Source organism: Cebus imitator, unplaced genomic scaffold (genome assembly GCF_001604975.1).
Source record: "Cebus imitator isolate Cc_AM_T3 unplaced genomic scaffold, Cebus_imitator-1.0 Scaffold117, whole genome shotgun sequence".
Taxonomy (NCBI): domain Eukaryota; kingdom Metazoa; phylum Chordata; class Mammalia; order Primates; family Cebidae; genus Cebus; species Cebus imitator.
Genome location: NW_016107432.1, coordinates 3,909,855 through 3,927,891, shown reverse-complemented (window position 1 = coordinate 3,927,891; position 18,037 = coordinate 3,909,855). Strand labels below are relative to the sequence as shown.

Sequence of the window (18,037 nt, the reverse complement as noted above, 5' to 3'; positions counted from 1 at the left end):
GACGGGGTTTCACCATGTTGACCAGGATGGTCTCGATCTCTTGACCTCGTGATCCACCCGCCTCGGCCTCCCAAAGTGCTGGGATTACAGGCTTGAGCCACCGCGCCCGGCCAAAGGACATGTTTTTAACTATTTGAGTCCTTTTAAATTTATTTATACTTTTTTTGAGACAGAGTCTCACTCTGCTGCCCAGGCTGGAGTGCAGTGGCACCATCATGACTCACTGCAGCCTCGACCCCCTGGGTTCAATGATCCTCCCTCCTCAGCCTCCTAAGTAGCTGGGACCACAGATGTGCACCACCATGTTCGGCTAGTTTTACCATTTTTTTGTGGAGGCCAAGTCTCACATGTTGCCCAGACTGGTCTCCAACTCCTGGGCTCAAATGCTCCTCCCCACTCAGCCTCCCAAAGTGCCAGGACTACAGGTGTGAGCCACTGCACCTGGCCTACTTATACGTGCTTTTGACACAAAGTACAGTCTATCTTGGTAAACAGAATGTGCTTGAGAACAACACGTACCCTACTGGTGCTGATGGAGTGTCCTGTAATGGTTAAGTTGGTAGGTAGTGTTATTTACATCTTTATCTTTACTGATTTTCTGTTTACCTGTTCAGGTCTTAAAGAAGGGTGTTGAAATCTCCAACCATAGTTGCATATTTCTCTATTTCTCCTTTCACTGCTATCAGATTTTGCTTCATGCATTTTGAGGTTCTGTTATTCATGTAATTGTTATATACCTTTAATGAATGACTTTCACCACTATGAAATGATGTTCTCCATCCCTAGTGATACTTCTTACTCTGAAGTCTGTTTCACCTCATGTGAATGTCATTGCTCCAGGTGTCATTTGATTATTGTTGGCCTTTTACATCATTTTCCCTTTATCTTATTTGTGTTTATATTTAAAGTGGGCTTCGTGTAAATAGCACATTTATTTTTTTATTTTTTTAAAAGATGAGGTTTCACCATGTTGGTCAGCCTGGTCTTGAACTCCCGACCTCAGGTGATCCGCCCGCCTTGGCCTCCAAAGTGCTTGGATTACAGGTGTGAGCCACCACGCCCGGCCACAAGCACATAGTTTTTAATCCAAAAAAAATTTTTTTGGGACAGAGTCTTGTCCTGTCACCCAGGCTGGAGTGCAGTGGTGTGATCTCGGCTCACTGCAGCCTCTGTCTCCTGGATTCAAGCAATTCTTCTGCCTCAGCATCCCAAGTAGCTGGGATTACAGGTGTGCACCACTACATCTGGATAATTTTTATATTTTTAGTAGAGGCAAGGTTTCACAGTGTTGGCCAGGCTGGTCTTGAACTCCTGACCTCAAGTGATCCACCCCTCTTAGCCTCCCAAAGTGCTGGGATTACAGGCAGAAGCCACCGCGCCCAGCCCAGATGTTTTCTTTCGTATACCTTTACACATGCACTCCGAGTATATTTTTGCTTTTGAATGAACTGATCCAGGCACTCATGCTGCCTCTTAGCTTAACTGAACAATCCTTTCTCAAGGTTTTAGTGACAGTCCCCATCTCTTTGGCAATGCATTGGCAAAAGAGTTAAAGGAACTACAATTAACTAATGGGTTCCTTTTGCAATACGTGATGACTTATTAATTTACAGTCCTTCTAGGGAAGTCCCTGATGGAACACAATCCAGCCCCTTAATTTTCTGGAAAAACAAGGGCATCAGGTGTCCCCCATAAGGCCCAGATCTCTGTGCAGAAGACCAAGTATTCAGGGTATGTGCTCACTCCTGGGACATGGACTTTGACTCAGGAGTGAAAAGAGACCGTCCTGGCCCTCCAGCCTCCTCAGGCTAAGAAACGGGCCTTTTAGGGAATGGCCAGGTTCTGCTGGGTTTGGGCTCATAGCAAAACGACTTTATGAAGCTCTGAAAGGGAGTGATCGTGGGCCTTTATTGGGCTGGAACCTGCCAACAGGTAGTCCTAATTCTAGAAGAAAACCTGGGAACAGCCCCTACTCTGGGACTCCCAGACATAGAAAAACTTTCACCCTTTAGATGAACTTTTAGATGTGGTTCAGCTCCACCCTTTCACCTTGGCTGAGGAACAAAGGGGAGCTTTAGGCAGCCTAAAGCAGAGTCTCAGGAATGACCCTATGCCAGTGGCTTCCTTTCCCAAACAACTAGACCAGGTGGTGGCTGCGTGGCCAGGGTACTCTGAGCGTAGCCACCACCACTCTACTGACAGAAGCCAGTACGTTTACCCTGGGACAACGATTAGACGTCATGATCCCCCCCACCAAGTATAGGGGGTCCTAGAGGCAAAGGGACACCAGTGGCTAACAGGGTGCTGGTTACTTAAATATCAGGCCCTTCTGTTTGATACCCCAGATGCTCCCCTTAAAGTATGTTGAGCTTTAAACCCTGCTCCCTTGTTGCTGGACTTCATGCCCCAGGAAACAGATCCCCAACTCATTCCCTCCTGTGTGGAAGCCCTAGAACAGACCTACTCTAGCAGGCCTGACCCCGAAGATGAGCCCCTGTGTAGCCGTGATGTTGAGCAGCTTAGAGATGGAAGTAGTTATATTCGTGAGGAGTAAGAAAGAAGGGTTATGCAGTAGTTAACCGACAAGAAGTCACGGAGGCCAAAGCTTGACCTCTCCAGGCATCTGCTCAAAAAGTAGAATTAATTGGTCTAATCAGGACCCTCCAACTGGGAAAAGACTAAAGAGTCAACATATTTACCGATTCCAAATACGGGTGCCTGGTGCTCCAGGCTCAGGACGCCATATGGAAAGAAGAGGGAAAGCTGACAGCTAAGGAATCCCCACACAACATCGCTCTGAGATCTTGGAATTTTAGATGCTGTCCAGCTCCCAAAGGAGGTGGCAGTTACTCACTGAGGGCACACCAAAAGGGAGCCACCTCTACTATCCCAAAGGAAATGTCCTAGCGGACAGAGCAGCCAAGGCCGCAGGAAAAGAACAGCAGAATTCCAGACCGTGGTCTAATGCTGGGAACTGCACCTGCAGCAGGAGCACCTGTGGACTTGATGAAAGTAAATGAGCAGGACAGGAAGGCTTACAAGGCCGGGCGCAGTGGCTCATGCTTGTAATCCCAGCACTTTGGGAGGCTGAGGCAGGCAGATCACCTGATGTCAGGAGTTCAAGACCAGCCTAGCTAACAGTAAAACCCCATCTCTACTAAAAATAGGAAAAAAGCATTAGCCAGGCATGGTGGTGCACACCTGAAATCCCAGCTACTTGAGAGGCTGAGGCAGAAGAATTGTTTGAACCTGGGAGGCGGAGGTTGCAGTGAGCCGATATTGCACCACTGCACTCCAGCCTGGGTGACAGAGCAAGACTCCGTCTCGAAAAGAAAGAAAGAAAAAAAAGGGGGAGGAAGGGAGGGAGGGAGGGAGGAAGGAAGGAAGGGAAGGCAGGCTTGCAAAGCCTTCGTCAGGATGGTTGCCAGAAAACAACAAACTCTTTCTCTCCGAGGCTGCGCAGGAGAAAATAAGCGTTTCCCCAACTCCCCACATTGGGACAGGACTCCCTATTCACATTGGTTTCTCCAGTTTTTTGGGAAAGAAGCTATTCCCGACTGTGAAAACAGTCACGAGGGCCTGTGAGCTTTGTGCCTGTACCAACCCAGGAAGCCACCCCATGCCCCCACCCCTACTCTAACCTGAACATCAAGGAACATACCCAAGGGAAGCCTGGCAAGTAGATTTCACCCAGATGCCACCTCGTGAGGGACTAAAATATTTACTGGTATTCATAGACCCTTTCACTGAGTGGATAGAGGCTTTCCCCACAAGGACAGAAAAAGCATTAGAAGTGTCCAAATTCTTATTTAAAGGGATCATCCCAAAGTTTGGATTAACAAAAAGTCTGCAGAGTGATAATGGACTGTCCTTTACAGCTAAGGTGGCCCAGCAGGTTCCTCAGGCAGTACCTAGCACATTCACTCCTCCCGGAAGCCTCAGTCCTCAGGTGAGGTAGAAAAAAGCCAATCACGCTGGGTGCGGTGGCTCACGCCTGTAATCCTAGCACTCTGGGAGGCCGAGGTGGGTGGATCACCTGAGGTCAGGAGTTCAAGACCAGCCTGGCCATCATGATGAAACCCCATCTTAAAAAAAAAAAGAAAGAAAGAAAAAGCCAATCATGGTTTTCAAAGGACATTAGCAAAGCTCCATCAGGAGACCTCAGAGGCCAGTGTTTCTCTCCGACCCATACCTCTTTTAACAGGAGGATGGCCCTAAAGGGAATCCTAACACCTAGCCCAACTGAAATGACTTATGGGAGGCCCCCTTTACCTTCAGACCTCCTATTTGATGAAGAGATGCATGAATACTCCTCCATCGGTATGGTTTGATCCTGTGTCCCCACCCAAATCTCATTTGAGCTGTGGTCTCCAGTGTTGGAGGAGGGGCCTGGTGGGAAGTGATTGAATCACGGGGCAGACTTCCCCCTTCCCATTCTCATTATAGAGTTCTCGCAAGATCTGGCTGTTTGAAGAAGTGTGTAGCACTTCCCGCTTCACTCTCTCTCTCCTGCCGGCCATGTGAAGATTTGCCTGCTTCCCCTTCCCCTCCCACCACGATTGTGAGTTTCCCAAGGCCTCCCCAGAAACAGAAGCCTGTACATCCCACAGAACCATGAGCCAATTAAGCCTCTTTTCTTTATAAATTACCAGTCTCAGGTAATTCTTTGCAGCAGTGTGAGAATGAAATAATACAGAAAACTGGAACCAGAAAAGTGGGGCATTGCTATGAAGATCCCTGAAAATGTGGAAGCGACTTTGCAACTGGATAACACGCAGAGGCTGGAACAGCTGGGAGGGCTCAGAAGACAGGAAGATGTGGGAAAGTTAGGAACTTCATAGAGACTTGTTAAATTGTTGCAACCAAAATGCTGGTAGTGATACAGACAATGAAGTCCAGACTAAGGAGGTCTCAGATGGAGATGAGGAACTTACTGGGAACTATTCTTTAGCAAAGAAACTGGTGGCATTCTGCCCCTGCTCTAGAGATCTGTGAAACTTTGAACTTGAGAGAGATGATTGTATCTGGCAGAAGAAATTTCTAAGCAGCAAAGCATTCAAGACGTAGCTTGGCTGCTTCTAACAGTGTATGCTCATATGCGTGAACAAAGGAATTATCTGAAACTGGAACTTATATTTAAAAGGGAAGCAGGGCAGAGGAGGGGCCACGATGGCCGAGTAGAAACAGCTACACAAAGACAAACGTGAATTCTGCATTTCCGGCTGTGGTACCCAGATTCTCTCACTGAAACTGACTAGGCGGTTGCTGTGACCCACAGAGAGCAAGGAAAAGCAGGGTGGGGTGACCATTCACCCAGGAGCTGCATGGGGCAAAGGGTCTCCCTCCCCCAACCAAGGGAGGCAGTGAGAGATCGCGCTGTCTCCCAGAGAATCCCGCTTTCCCCGGGGATGTTTGTAATCAGCCTAGCAGGAGATCCCCTCCTGTTCCCACACCACCAGGGCCTTGGGTACCTGCACAAAGCTGTGCAGGCCCGTGGCAGCTGTAGGGGTCAGGGCCGCTCAAGCAGGCACTGAGCTGCAGGAGTTTCTGCCTATTTCAGCAGGTCTTGGAACTCCACTGACGCTGGAGACCCATCCACTCCCATGGGAAGGGGGCCGAAGCCAGGGAGCCAGGCAGCCTCACTCAGCAGGTCCCATTCCCATGGAACCCTGCAAGCTAAGACCCATTGGCTTGGAGTCCCTGCTGGCCAGCACAGCAGCCTGGAGTCTGCCTACGATGACCGAGTTTTGGGTGGGAGGTGGAGGGTCCACCGCCATTACTGCGGCTCTAGTGGGCAGTTTTCCCCGGCCAGTGCTAGGGAGATTGTGAGGTTTGCACGGCGCAGAAATCCCCACAGCGAAGCACAGCAGCTGTGGCAGATCGTGGCCAGACTTTAGGTGGGAACCAGACCCATCCCTTCTCGCGGGCAGCGCCTCCATGCAGGAACTCCAGCGACTCCAGCCAGGGGTTTATAGACAGGACTTTCATCTCCCTGGGTCAGAGCACCTGGGGGGAGTGGTGGCCGCAGTCTCAGATTTCTCAGACCTAATCTTTCCTGCCTGCTGGCTCAGAAGAGTCCCGGTGATCTGGATGAGGGGGGTCCCCCCGCACTGCTAAGGGGCAGCCAGACTGCTTCCTTAAGCAGGTCCCTGATCTCCTGCCTCCTGACTGGGTGAGACCTCCCAACAGGGGTCACCAGACACCTCATACAGGAGAGTTCTGGCTGGCATCAGGCCAGTGCCCCTCTGAGACAAAGCTGCCAGAGGAGGGAGCAGACAGCAATCTCTGCTGTTCTGCAGCCTCCACTGGTGATACCCAGGCAAACAGGGTCTGGAGTGGGCCCCCGGCAAATTGCAGCAGACCTGCAGTAGAGGGGCCTGACTGTTAAAAGAAAAACATCCAGGCGTAGTGGCTCACCCCTGTAATACCAGCACTTTGGAGGCCGAGGATCACAAGGTCAGGAGTTCAAGACCAGCCTGGCCAACATGGTGAAACCCCGACTCTATTAAAAATACAAAAATTAGCCGGACATAGTAGCATGTGCCTGTAATCCCAGCTGCTCAGGAGGCTGAGGCAGGAGAATTGCTTGAACCAGGACCTGGGAGGCCGCGGTTGCAATGAGACAAGATCATGCCACTGCACTCCAGCCTGGGCTACAGAGCGAGACGCCATCTCAAAAAAAAAAAAAAAAATAGACTTTCTAACCCAGAATTTCAAATCCCCCCAAACTAAGCTTCATAGATGAAGGAGAAATAAAATCCTCTTCAGACAAGCAAATGCTGAACGATTTCATCACCACCAGGCCTGCCTTGTGAGAGCTCCTGAAGGAAGCACTAAACATGGAAAGGAAAACCTACTCCAAGCCACTACAAAAACACCCTGCAGTACACAGACCAATGACACTATGAAGCAACTACATTAACAAGTCTGCAGAATTAGCCAGCACATGACGACAGGATCAAATTCACACATAGCAATGTTAACCTTAAATGCAAATGGCTAAATGCCCCAATTAAAAGACACAGAATAAGCTAGATAAAAAGACAAGATCCATCAGTGTGCTGTATTCAAGAGACACAACTCATATGCAAAGACACACATAGGCTTGAAATACAGGGATGGAGGAATATTTACCGAGCAAATGGAAAGTAGAAAAAAGCAGGGTTTGGGCCGGGTGCGGTGGCACATGTCTGTAATCCCAGCACTTTGGGAGGCCAAGGCAGCCGGATCACCTGAGGTCAGGAGTTCAAACCAGCCTGGCCAACGTGGAGAAACCCTGTCTCTACTAAAAATACAAAATTAGCTGGGCATGGTGGTGAGTGCCTCTAATCCCAGCTACTCGGGGGGCTGAGGCAGGAGAACTGCTTGAACCCAGGATGCGTTGCACTCCAACCTGGGGCAAAAAGAGAGACACTCTGTCTCAAAAGAAAAAAAGAAAAAAGCAGGGGTTGCACTCCTAGTTTCTGACAAAATAAGCTTTAAACCAACAAAGGTCAAAAAAGACAAATAAGGGTATTACATAACAGCAAAGGGTTCAATTCCACAGGAAGAGCTAACCATTCTAAATATACACGCACCCAATACAGGAGCACCCAGATTCATAAAACACATTCGTAAAGACCTACAAAGAGACTTAGACACCCACAGTGTCTAATAACAGTGGGATACTTTAATACCCCACTGTCAATATTAGATCACTGAGACAGAAAATTCACAAAGATGTTCAGGACTTGAACTCAACTCTGAATCAAGTGGACCTGTTAGATATCTACAGAACTCTCCACCCAACAAAAACAGAATATGCATTTTTTTCCTTCTCTACCCACCAGAATATGCATTTTCCTCAGTGCCACATGGAACTTACTCTAAAATTGATCACGGCTGGGTGTGGTGGTTCACCCCTGTAATCGAAGCATTTTGGAGGCCAAGGCGGGCAGATCACCTGAGGTTGGGAGTTCAAGACTAGCCTAACCAACATGGTGAAACCCTGTCTTTATTATAAACATTTTTTTTTAATTGTTCACATAATTGGAAGTAAAATAGCCCTCAGCAAATGCAAAAGAACGGAAATCATAACAGTCTCTCAGACCACAGTGCAATCAAATTAGAGCTCAAGATTAAGAAATTCACTCAAAACCACACAGCTACATGGAAACTGAACAACCTGCTCCTGAATGACTTCTGGGCAAATAATGAAATTAAGGCAGAAATAAAGAAGTTCTTTGAAACTAATGAGAACAAAGAGACAACTTAGCAGAATCTCTGGGATGCAGCTAAAGCAGTGTTAAGATGGAAAGTTATAGCACTAAACTACCACAAAAAAAAGCTAGAAAGATTTTGAATAGACATCTTAACATCGCAACTAGAAGAACTAAAGAACCAAGAGCAAACAAAACCCAGAGCTAGCAGAAGACAAGAAATAACCAACCTCAGAATGGAACTGAAAGAGACAGAAACATGAAAAACCCTTTAAAAAAATCAATGAATCCAGTTTTTTAATGAATAAAATAGACGGCTAGCTAGACTAATAAAGAAGAAAAGAAAGAAGATTCTAATAAACACAATCAGAAATGTGGGAGATACCCCTACTGACCCCATGGAAATACAAACCACCACCAGAGAACACTATAGACACCTCTATGCAAGTAAACTAGAAAATCTAGAAGAAATTGATAAATTCCTGAACACATACACCCTTCCAAGACTGAACCAGGAAGTTGAATCCCTGAATAGAACAATAACAAGTTCCGAAATTAAGGCAGTAATGCACAGCCTTCTGGCCGGGTACAGTGGTTCACACTTGTAATCCCAGCATTTTGGGAGGCCGAGGTGCGTAGATCACCTGAGGTCAGGAGTTTGAGACCAGCCTAGCCAATGTGGTTGGGTTCCATCTCTACTAAAAACACAAAAACTAGCTGGGCGTGGTGGCGGGCACCTGTAATCCCAGCTACTCAGGAGGCTGAGGCAGGAGGATCACTTGAACCCAGGAGGTGGAGGTTGCAGTGAGTAGAGATCGTGCCACTGCACTCCAGCCTGGGTGAGAAGAGTGAAAATCCATCTAAATAAATAAATAAATAAATAAATAAAATAGCCTGCCAACCAAAAAAAGCCCAGGACCATTTATGGTGCCTTCTCCCAGATCAAACTGTATAGCAGAAAATCGATGGTCTAATTTGGGAAGGTGGGAGTACCACCCTCTCCTGGAAAACATTTATTCTCCTGCCTCAGACTACTGAGTAGCTGGGACTACAGGTGCCCGCCACCATGCCTGGCTAATTTTTTTATTTTTAGTAGAGACAGGGTTTCACCTTGTTAGCCAGCATCTCCTAACCTCGTGATCTGGCTGCCTCGGCCTACCAGAGTGCTGGGATTGCAGGTATGAACTGCTGTGCCTGGCCCCATAAGGTAAATTTTAAAAAATAATTACAACTTTTATTTTAGATTCATGGGGTATATGTGCAGGTTCATCACATGGGTATAATTGCACGATGCTGAGGTTTAGCACACAAATGATCCCATCACCCAGGCAGTAAGCATGACACCCAACTCAGCCTCTCAAGCCTTGCTGCCCTCCCCTCTTCCCCACTCTGCTAGGCCCCATTGTCTGGTGTTCCTTTTTTTATTGTCATGCAGGCTGGATCTCAGCTCACTGAGTGGCATGATCTCAGCTCACTGCAGCCTCTGCCTCTGGGTTCAAGTGATTCTCCTGCCTCAGCCTCTTGGGCAGCTGGGATTACAGGCATGTGCTACCATGCCCAGCTAATTTTTGTATTTTTAGTAGAGGTGGGGGTTTCACCATGTTGGCCAGGCTGGTCTCGAACTCCTGGCCTTAAGTGTTCGGTCAGCCCTGGCCTCCCAATGTGCTGGGATTACAGGTGTGAGCTGCTGTGCGTAGCCTGTTCCCATCTTTATGTCCACAGTACCCAATGTTTAGCTCCCACTTATAAGTAAGAACGTGGTATTTGCTTTTCTGTTCCTGCATTAATTCACTTAGGATAGTGGCGTCTAGCTGCATCCATGTTGCTGCGAAGGACATGATTTTGTTCCTTTTATGGCTGCATGGTATTCTATGCTGTATATATATATATACACATATCACATTTTCTTTTTTTTTTTTTTTATTTTTAAATTAAAGAACAAAGATGGGGTTTCACCATGTTGGTCAGACTGGTCTTGAACTCCCGACCTCAGGTGATCTGCCCACCTTGGCCTCCAGAGTGCTTGGATTACAGGTGTAAGCCACCATGCCCAGCCCACATATCACATTTTCTTTATCCAGTCTACCATTGATGGGCATCCAGGCTGATTCCATGTCTTTGCTATTGTGAATAGTCCTGTGATGGACATACAAGTGCATGTGTCTTTTTCGTAGACTTATTTTCTTTTGGATTTGCTGGGTCGAATGATAGTTCTAAGTTCTTTGAGAAGTCTCCGAATTGCCTTCCACAGTGGCTGAACTAATTTACATTCCCACCAACAGTGTGTAAGCTTTCCCTTTCTCCACAACCTCCCCAGCGCTTGCTGTTTGACTTTTTAATGACAGCCAACCTAACTGGTGCAAGATGGCATCTCACTGTGATTTTGAATTGCATTTCTCTGACGATTAGTGACATGGAGCATGTTTTTATGTTTGTCAGCTGCTTATATGTCTTCTTTTGAGGAGTGTTTGTTCGGCCGGGCGTGGTGGCTCACGCCTGTAATCCAAGCACTTTGGAGGCCGAGGCAGACGGATCACCTGAGGTCGGGAGCTCAAGACCAGCCTGACCAACATGGTGAGACCCCGTCTTAAAAAAAAAAAATTAAAAAAAAAAAAGAGAGAGAGAGAGAGAAGTGTCTGTTCATGTTCTTTGCCCACATTTTAATGGGGTTGTTTTTTGCTAATTGAATTGTTTAAGTTCCTTATAGATTCTGGATATTAGATCTTCATCAGAATATTTTGAGAATATTTTCTCCCACTCTGTAAGCTGTGTTTACTCTGTTGATAGTTTCTTTTGCTGTGCATTAACTCTTCAGTTTAACTAGGTCCCACTTGTCAATTTTTGCTTTGGTGGCAATTGCTGTTGAGGACTTAGACATAAATTCTTTCCCCAAACTTATGTCCAGAATGGTGTTTCCTAGGTTTTCTTCTAGGATTCTTATAGTCTGTGGTCTTACATTTAAATCTTTAATCTATCTTTAGTTAGTTTTTGTATAAGGTGAATGCAGGGGTCCAGTTTTATTCTTCTGTATATAGTTACACAGTTATCCCAGCACCATTTATTGAATAGGGAGTCCTTACCCCATTGCTTATTTTTGTTGTGTTTGTCAAAGATCAGGCCTTCCTTGGCCTCCCAAAGTGCTGGGACTATAGGAGTGAGCCACTGTGCCCAGCCCAGTATGGCCATTTTAACAATATTGATTCTTCCAGTCTATGAACATGAAATATTTTTTCCATTTGTTTGTGTCATATCTATGATGACATGTTTTGTGACTTTCTTTGTAGATATCTTTCACCTCCTTGGTTAGATGAATTCCTAGGTATTTCATTTTTGTGTATGGCTATTCTTGATTTGGCTTTCACTTTGGACGCTATTAGTTTATAGAAATGCTGCTGACTTTTGAATGTTGATTTCGTATCTTGAAACTTTACTGCAGTCGTTTATCAGTTCAGGGGCCTTTTGGTGGGGTTTCAGGGTTTTCCAGGTATAGAATCATAGCATCAGCAAAGAGAGATAGTTTGACTTTTTTTCCTATTTGCATGCCTTTTATTTCTTTCTCTTGCCTGATTGCTATGGCTTGGACTTCCAAAAGGGTAAAGTTTTAATATATGAATTATTAAACAAGCCAGGCTGGTCATCGTGGCTCATGCCCGTAATGCCAGCACTTTGGGAGGCCAAAGCAGGTGGGTCACTTGAGTTCCGGAGTTCAAGACCAGCCTGGCCAACATGATGAAACCCCATCTCTACTAAAAACACAAAAATTAGCCAGGTGTAGTGACGCTCGCCTGTAATCTCAGCTACTTGGGAGGCTGAGGCAGAGAATCATTTGAATCTGGGAGGGGGAGGTTGCAGCGAGCTGAGATTGTGCCACTGAACTCCAGCCTGGGCAACAGAGCCAAACTCCATCTCAAGAAAAATAAAGAAAGAAAAGGAAGGAAGGAAGAAGGGAGGGAGGAGGGAGGGAGGGAGGGATGGGGGAGGGAGGGAGGGAGGGAGGACGAACAAGACAAGAAAGAGAAAAAAAGAAATAAAGAAAGAGAGAATACTTACCTGGCAGGGGAGATACCATGATCACGAAGGTGGTTTTCCTAGGGCGAGGCTTAGCCATTGCAAAAATTTTTGCAGTTTACCCATCTGACAAAGGGCTGATATCCAGAATTTACAAAGAACTAAAACAGATTTACAAGAAAAAAACTAACAAACTCATTCAAAAGTGGGCAAAGAACATGAACAGACACTTTACAAAAGAAGACATACATGAGGCCAACAAACATAGGAAAAAATGCTCATCATCACTGGTCATCAGAGAAATGCAAATCAAAACAACATTGAGAAACCATCTCATGCCAGTTAGAATGGCGATCATTAAAAAATCTGGAGACAACAGATGCTGGAGAGGATGTGGAGAAATAGGAACACTTTTACACTGTTGGTGGGAGTGTAAATTAGTTCAACCATTGTGGAAGACAGTGTGGTGATTCCTCAAGGACATAGAAATAGAAATTCCATTTGACCCAGCAATCCCATTACTGGGTATATATCCAAAGGATTACAAATCGTTCTACTATAAGGACACGTGCACACGAATGTTCATTGCAGCACTGTTTACAGTAGCAAAGACCTGGAACCAACCCAAATGCCCATCAACGATAGACTGGATAGGGAAAATGTGGCACATATACACCATGGAATATTATGCAGCCATAAAAAACGATGAGTTTGGGTCCTTTGTAGGGACATGGATGAACCTGGAAACCATCATTCTCAGCAAACTGACAGAAGAGCAGAAGATCAAACACCGCATGTTCTCACTCATAGGCGGGTGTTGAACAATGAGAACACATGGACACAGGGAGGGGAGCACTACACACTGGGGTCAGTTGGGGGGAAATAGGGGAGGGACGGTGGGGGGTGGGGAGCTGGGGAGAGATAGCAAGGGGAGAAATGCCAGATGTCGGTGATGGGGAGGAAGGCAGCAAATCACACTGCCACGTGTGTACCTATGCAACAATTTTGCATGTTCTTCACATGTACCCCAAAACCTAAAATGCAATAAAATAAATAAATGGGAAAAAAAAAAGAAAGAGAGAAAAAGGAAAGAAAGAAAAAGAGAAAGGAAGGGAGAAAGAATGAAAGAGAGAAAGAAGAAGGAAGGGAGGGAGGGAGGGAAGAAAAGAAAGAGAGAGAAAGAAATTAAGAAAGCGACAAAGGGCTTGCCTGTTTCTGAAGATATTTACCTGGAAGAGTCAGTTGAGCCTCAGGGGTTTTTGGCCAAACACAGGAGGAAAGACATGGATTGAAACAAGGTGAACGCCAGCCTCGGCAGCACAAGGAGACCCCATCTCTACGAAAATTAAAATTAAAATTAGGTTTTAAAAGACAGCCAGGAATGGTGGCGTAGGCCTGGGCTCCAGCTACTCAAAAGGCTGAGCTGAGAAGATCACTTGAGCTCAGGAGCTCAAGAACAGCCCAGGCAACATAACAAGACCCTGCCTCTAAAAAAATAAAGAAAAGAAAGAGGGGTGGGGCAGCGGAAGCACTTGTAGGAATAGTAAAATAAAGGTCATTAAGCTCACGTTGCAGTTTGAGGGATCTGAAAGAGTTTTATGTTTTCCAATTTTCATTTGCTTTGATCAAGGAATCCTTTAGAAATTAATGTTTCAATCTTTCTTTTGCAAACTTCCTCTTACCAACAACAAAACGCAGATCACTCGGTGTTTGGGAATCTCCCTCTTTTTCACTCTAAGCCCTTGTCAAATCAACAATTTGAGAATGATGTATAAAAGTTCTTCACAGGCTAGGCGCGGTGGCTCACGCCTGTAATCCCAGCACTTTGGGAGCTGAGGCGGTGGATCATGAGGTCAGGAGTTCAAGACCAGACTGGCCAACATGGCGAAACCCCGTCTCTACCAGAAAAAAAAAAAAAAAAGTTCTTCACAGTGGCCACTGCAACCCAAAGTGCTCTTTGAGGAAGGGCACCATTGGGGAAGGGGAGCACTGGAGCTCAGATCACAGCTGTAGCACGCCCTTCCAGGAGCAGAACTCTTCCTGAGGGCAGGACCTCAGCCACCACGACCCTGCTGAGAGCTCCTGCACCTCAGGCCACAAGCCCTCCATTGAAGGCAGCGCTGACCTGAGGGTCTCCCGGGAGGACAGGCTTGAAAAGAGAATCTTTCTCAAAACAAAGCAAAACTGAAGAAAGTGCTGATGAGGATTCAGTTTGTTCGATAAGAACAGCGGATTCACAAGACCTGAACTCACTGGCCCTTGGTGCCCCTCGAGAGAGAGGCGTTCAGAGCTGCGTCCGTTCATCCTCTTCCCAAGGAGCTCCTCACAGCAGATGGTGACAAGGACAGGCAGACAAACAGAATTGTTGTTAGGAGCAAAGTCGTTTCCACAGGATCAAAGTCTTCGTCTCATCAGATCATCAAAGCACACACAGGAAGGCTTTCTCAATCCTAGAACCTGGAAGCTTTCACAAATGGAAGCCAGGGTGTCATGGGGAGGGTGCGGCCCAGCCACAGGTCTCAGGCCGTCCTGGGGAGGCCGTCTCGGCGGAATCCCGTGGGAACATTTGGAACAATTCACTGCCGACAACTCAACAGCGACTCCCAGGAAACGTGTTTATTTTTAGAGACGTGGTCTTGGCTCTGTTGCCCAGGCTAGATTGCAGCGGTGCAGTCACAGCTCACTGCAGCCTCCACCTCCCGGGCTCAAGGAATCCTCCCCTATCAGCCTCCCAAGTAACTGAGACTACAGGTGTGCTCCACCACATCTGGCTAACTTCTTAGTGTTTTGTAGACATGGAGTCTTGCTGTGTTGCCCAGGCTGGTCTCGAACTCCTGGGCTTAAGCAATCTTCCCACCTCAGCCTCCGAAAGTGCGCCTGGTGTCATAGGATTTTAGAATCTGGGCTCAGATGGTTGATGGTGTGTCTTTCAATGTGAGGACTCACTGGGATGGGACAAAGCTTATGGCCCAACAGTACAGAACAGAGAAACACAGCGCGATGAAGGTTCTGATGAGTGAGCTGATTCCCAGACTGGTAAACTGTTTGCCAGAATACATTGTTCTGCAAGATTTTCCTGAAGCAAACAGTGATTGGCTGATTTAGTCTTATCTTCCTGGGAAGAATTTTCTAGAAATAATCATTAAATCAGGTTGACACAGGTGATCTTGGCTCTTGATCCCAAGAGTCGAGTTAAGCAGACACAAGTGGTCTCAATCCTTATCCAGTCCTCAATATTCTGTGAAGTCCCCGCGGTCTTTTCCACCTCATTTTCTTTTTTTCTTTTTGAGACCGAGTCTTGCTCTGTCACCAGGCGCCAGGCTGGAGTGCAGTGGCACGAGCTCAGCTCACTGCAACCTCCACCTCCCGGGTTCAAGCAATGCTCCTGCCTCAGCCTCCCAAGTAGCTGGGACTACAGGTGCGCGTCACCACACCCAGCTATTTTTTGTATTTTTTAGTAGAGACAGGGTTTCACCATGTTGGCCAGGATGGTCTTATCTCTTGACCTCATGATCCACTCGCCTTGGCCTCCCAAAGTTCTGGGATTACAGGCATGAGTCACTGCGCCCAGCCGCCACCTCATTTTCTATGTCATCATTTTTTCCCCAGCTTCAAGGAGCCGTCCTGGCAGCCAGTTAGGATGGGCTGCTGGTGTGGTGCTGACCTAAAGGGCTTCTCCCAGAGAAGGTGAGAAGAGGGGTCCATTCGCTGCATGAGGCTGCATAAACTTAACCCCACACAGTAAAGGCTCTTCTCACTCATGAACAAAGCGGTGAGTAGTCGAGATGAAATACTAACCAGAGAAATCTAGCAACATGGAAAACAGAATTACATATGTCCAAGTAGGGCTTATTCCAGAAAAGTAAGGTTTATGCCATTTGAAAGACAATCAGGCCAGGCGTGGTGACTCACGCCTGTCATTTCAGCACTTTCAGAGGCCGAGGCGGGCGGATCACTGAGGTTGGGAGTTCAAGACCAGCCCGGACAATATGGTGAAGCCCCATCTCTACTAAAAATACAAAAAATTAACCTGGCGCGTGGTGCGCAGCTGTAATCCCAGCTACTCAGAGGCTGAGGCAGGAGAATTGCTTGAACCTGGGAGGCAAAGGTTGCAGTGAGCCGAGATCACACCACTGCACTCCGGCCTGGGGGACAGAGTGAGACTGTCTAAAAAAAAAAAGAAGGGCAATCAATATAATTCATCACATTTACAAAATAAAGGTGAAAAAATTATACAATCATCTCAATAGATACACAACAAAACATATTTTTTCCTCCCCCCACAACAAAACATTTTATAAGAACATTTGATAAAATTAAATGTTTGGTCATGATTTTTAAAATCCTGTAGCAAATTAGGAAAGGAAGGGAATGTCTTTAATTTGATCTCAGGCACCTTAAAAAAAATAAGCAAACACTTAAGGGACACATGTAACAGCAGAAAGCACGGCAGAACAGCTAACGGACCAACACTCCCACGCATTAAAGGCTTTGGAGCATAAGCAAAGCAGGTGGATCTTGGAGGAAAGTAGAAACTTGGAGGAAAGGACCCAGCCTGGTGTGTTTTGTTTTGTTTAGTTTGTTCGTTTATTTGTTTTTGAGATAGAGTCTAGCTTTGTCGCCCAGGCTGGAGGGCAATGGTGCAATCTCAGCAACCTCTGCCTCCTGGGCAAGTGATTCTCCTGCCTCAGCTTCCCAACTAGCTGGGATTACAGGTGTCCACCACCATGCCCAGCTAATTTTTGTATTTTTAGTAGAGACAGGTTTTCACCACATTGGCCAGGCTGGTATAGAACTCCTGACCTCAGATGATCCACCCACCTTGGCTTCCCAAAGTGCTGGGATTATAGGCGTGAGCCATCAGGCCCAGCTGAGTCTGGTCAGTTTTAAGGTCATTTTTGAGGCTGAAGTCTGAGGACAACTAGGGGGTCCTGGCATGGTGCAAGCAGATGAAACCCTAACAGAAAACTCACTGTCTTTCTGGGCTTAGGAACCAGAGAACAGAGTCTGGACCAACACAACTTCCAGAAAGTAAGGAGGGACTCCTAAAAAGGAGAGAGCCAGAGGAAGTCTCTGGCTGATGATGCTGGAGAAGGGGGAGTTGAGCAGCTTGCCGTCCAGGCTGCGCTGAGATTTGACCGGCTACTAAAGCTTCTCTACAGAAGGGGGAAGCAAACACAAAGTCAGTAGGGGAGAGGTCACTCCTGCCTTTACACAGCTGCTGCTGAAAACAGATGAAAAGTCTTGCCAACTTATTTAGAAGGCTAGAAAATCCTAACTCCCAGTCTAGATAAAAGATAATATATACAGGCCGGGCACAGTGGCTCACGCCTGTAATCCCAGCACTTTGAGAGGCTGAGGCAGGTGGATCCGAGGTCAAAAGATCAAGACCATCCTGGCCAACATGGTGAAACCCTGTCCCTACTAAAAATAGAAAAAAATTAGCCAGACGTGGTGGCACATGCCTGTAATCCCAGCTACTTGGGAGGCTGAGGCAGGAGAATCGCTTGAACCCAGGGGGCGGAGGTTGTGGTGAGCCAAGAATGCGCCACTGCACTGCAGCCTGGGCAACAAGAGCAAAAGTCTGTCTCAAAAAGAAGAAAAAAATAATATATACAAAGAAAATTATAGGACAATTCACTTATAAAGAGGTGCATATTTTATCTTTTTTTTTTTTTTTGCACTTTTAAGTGGTAAGGTGGGAGAGAAATCAAAAGAATCGTATGTTATGGCATGTGAAAATAATACAACATTTGAATTTCAGTGTTTATAAGCTGTTTTTGTTTTGTTTTGATTTTGAGACAGAGCCTCACTCTGTCACCGAGGCTGGA

The 18,037-nt window shown here is 46.5% G+C and overlaps 1 pseudogene; it reads left to right on the top strand.

Annotated features, from left to right (window-relative positions):
* Nucleotides 1–12,240: 12,240 nt before the first annotated feature.
* Nucleotides 12,241–12,361, top strand: LOC119472761 (annotated as a pseudogene).
* Nucleotides 12,362–18,037: the final 5,676 nt, after the last annotated feature.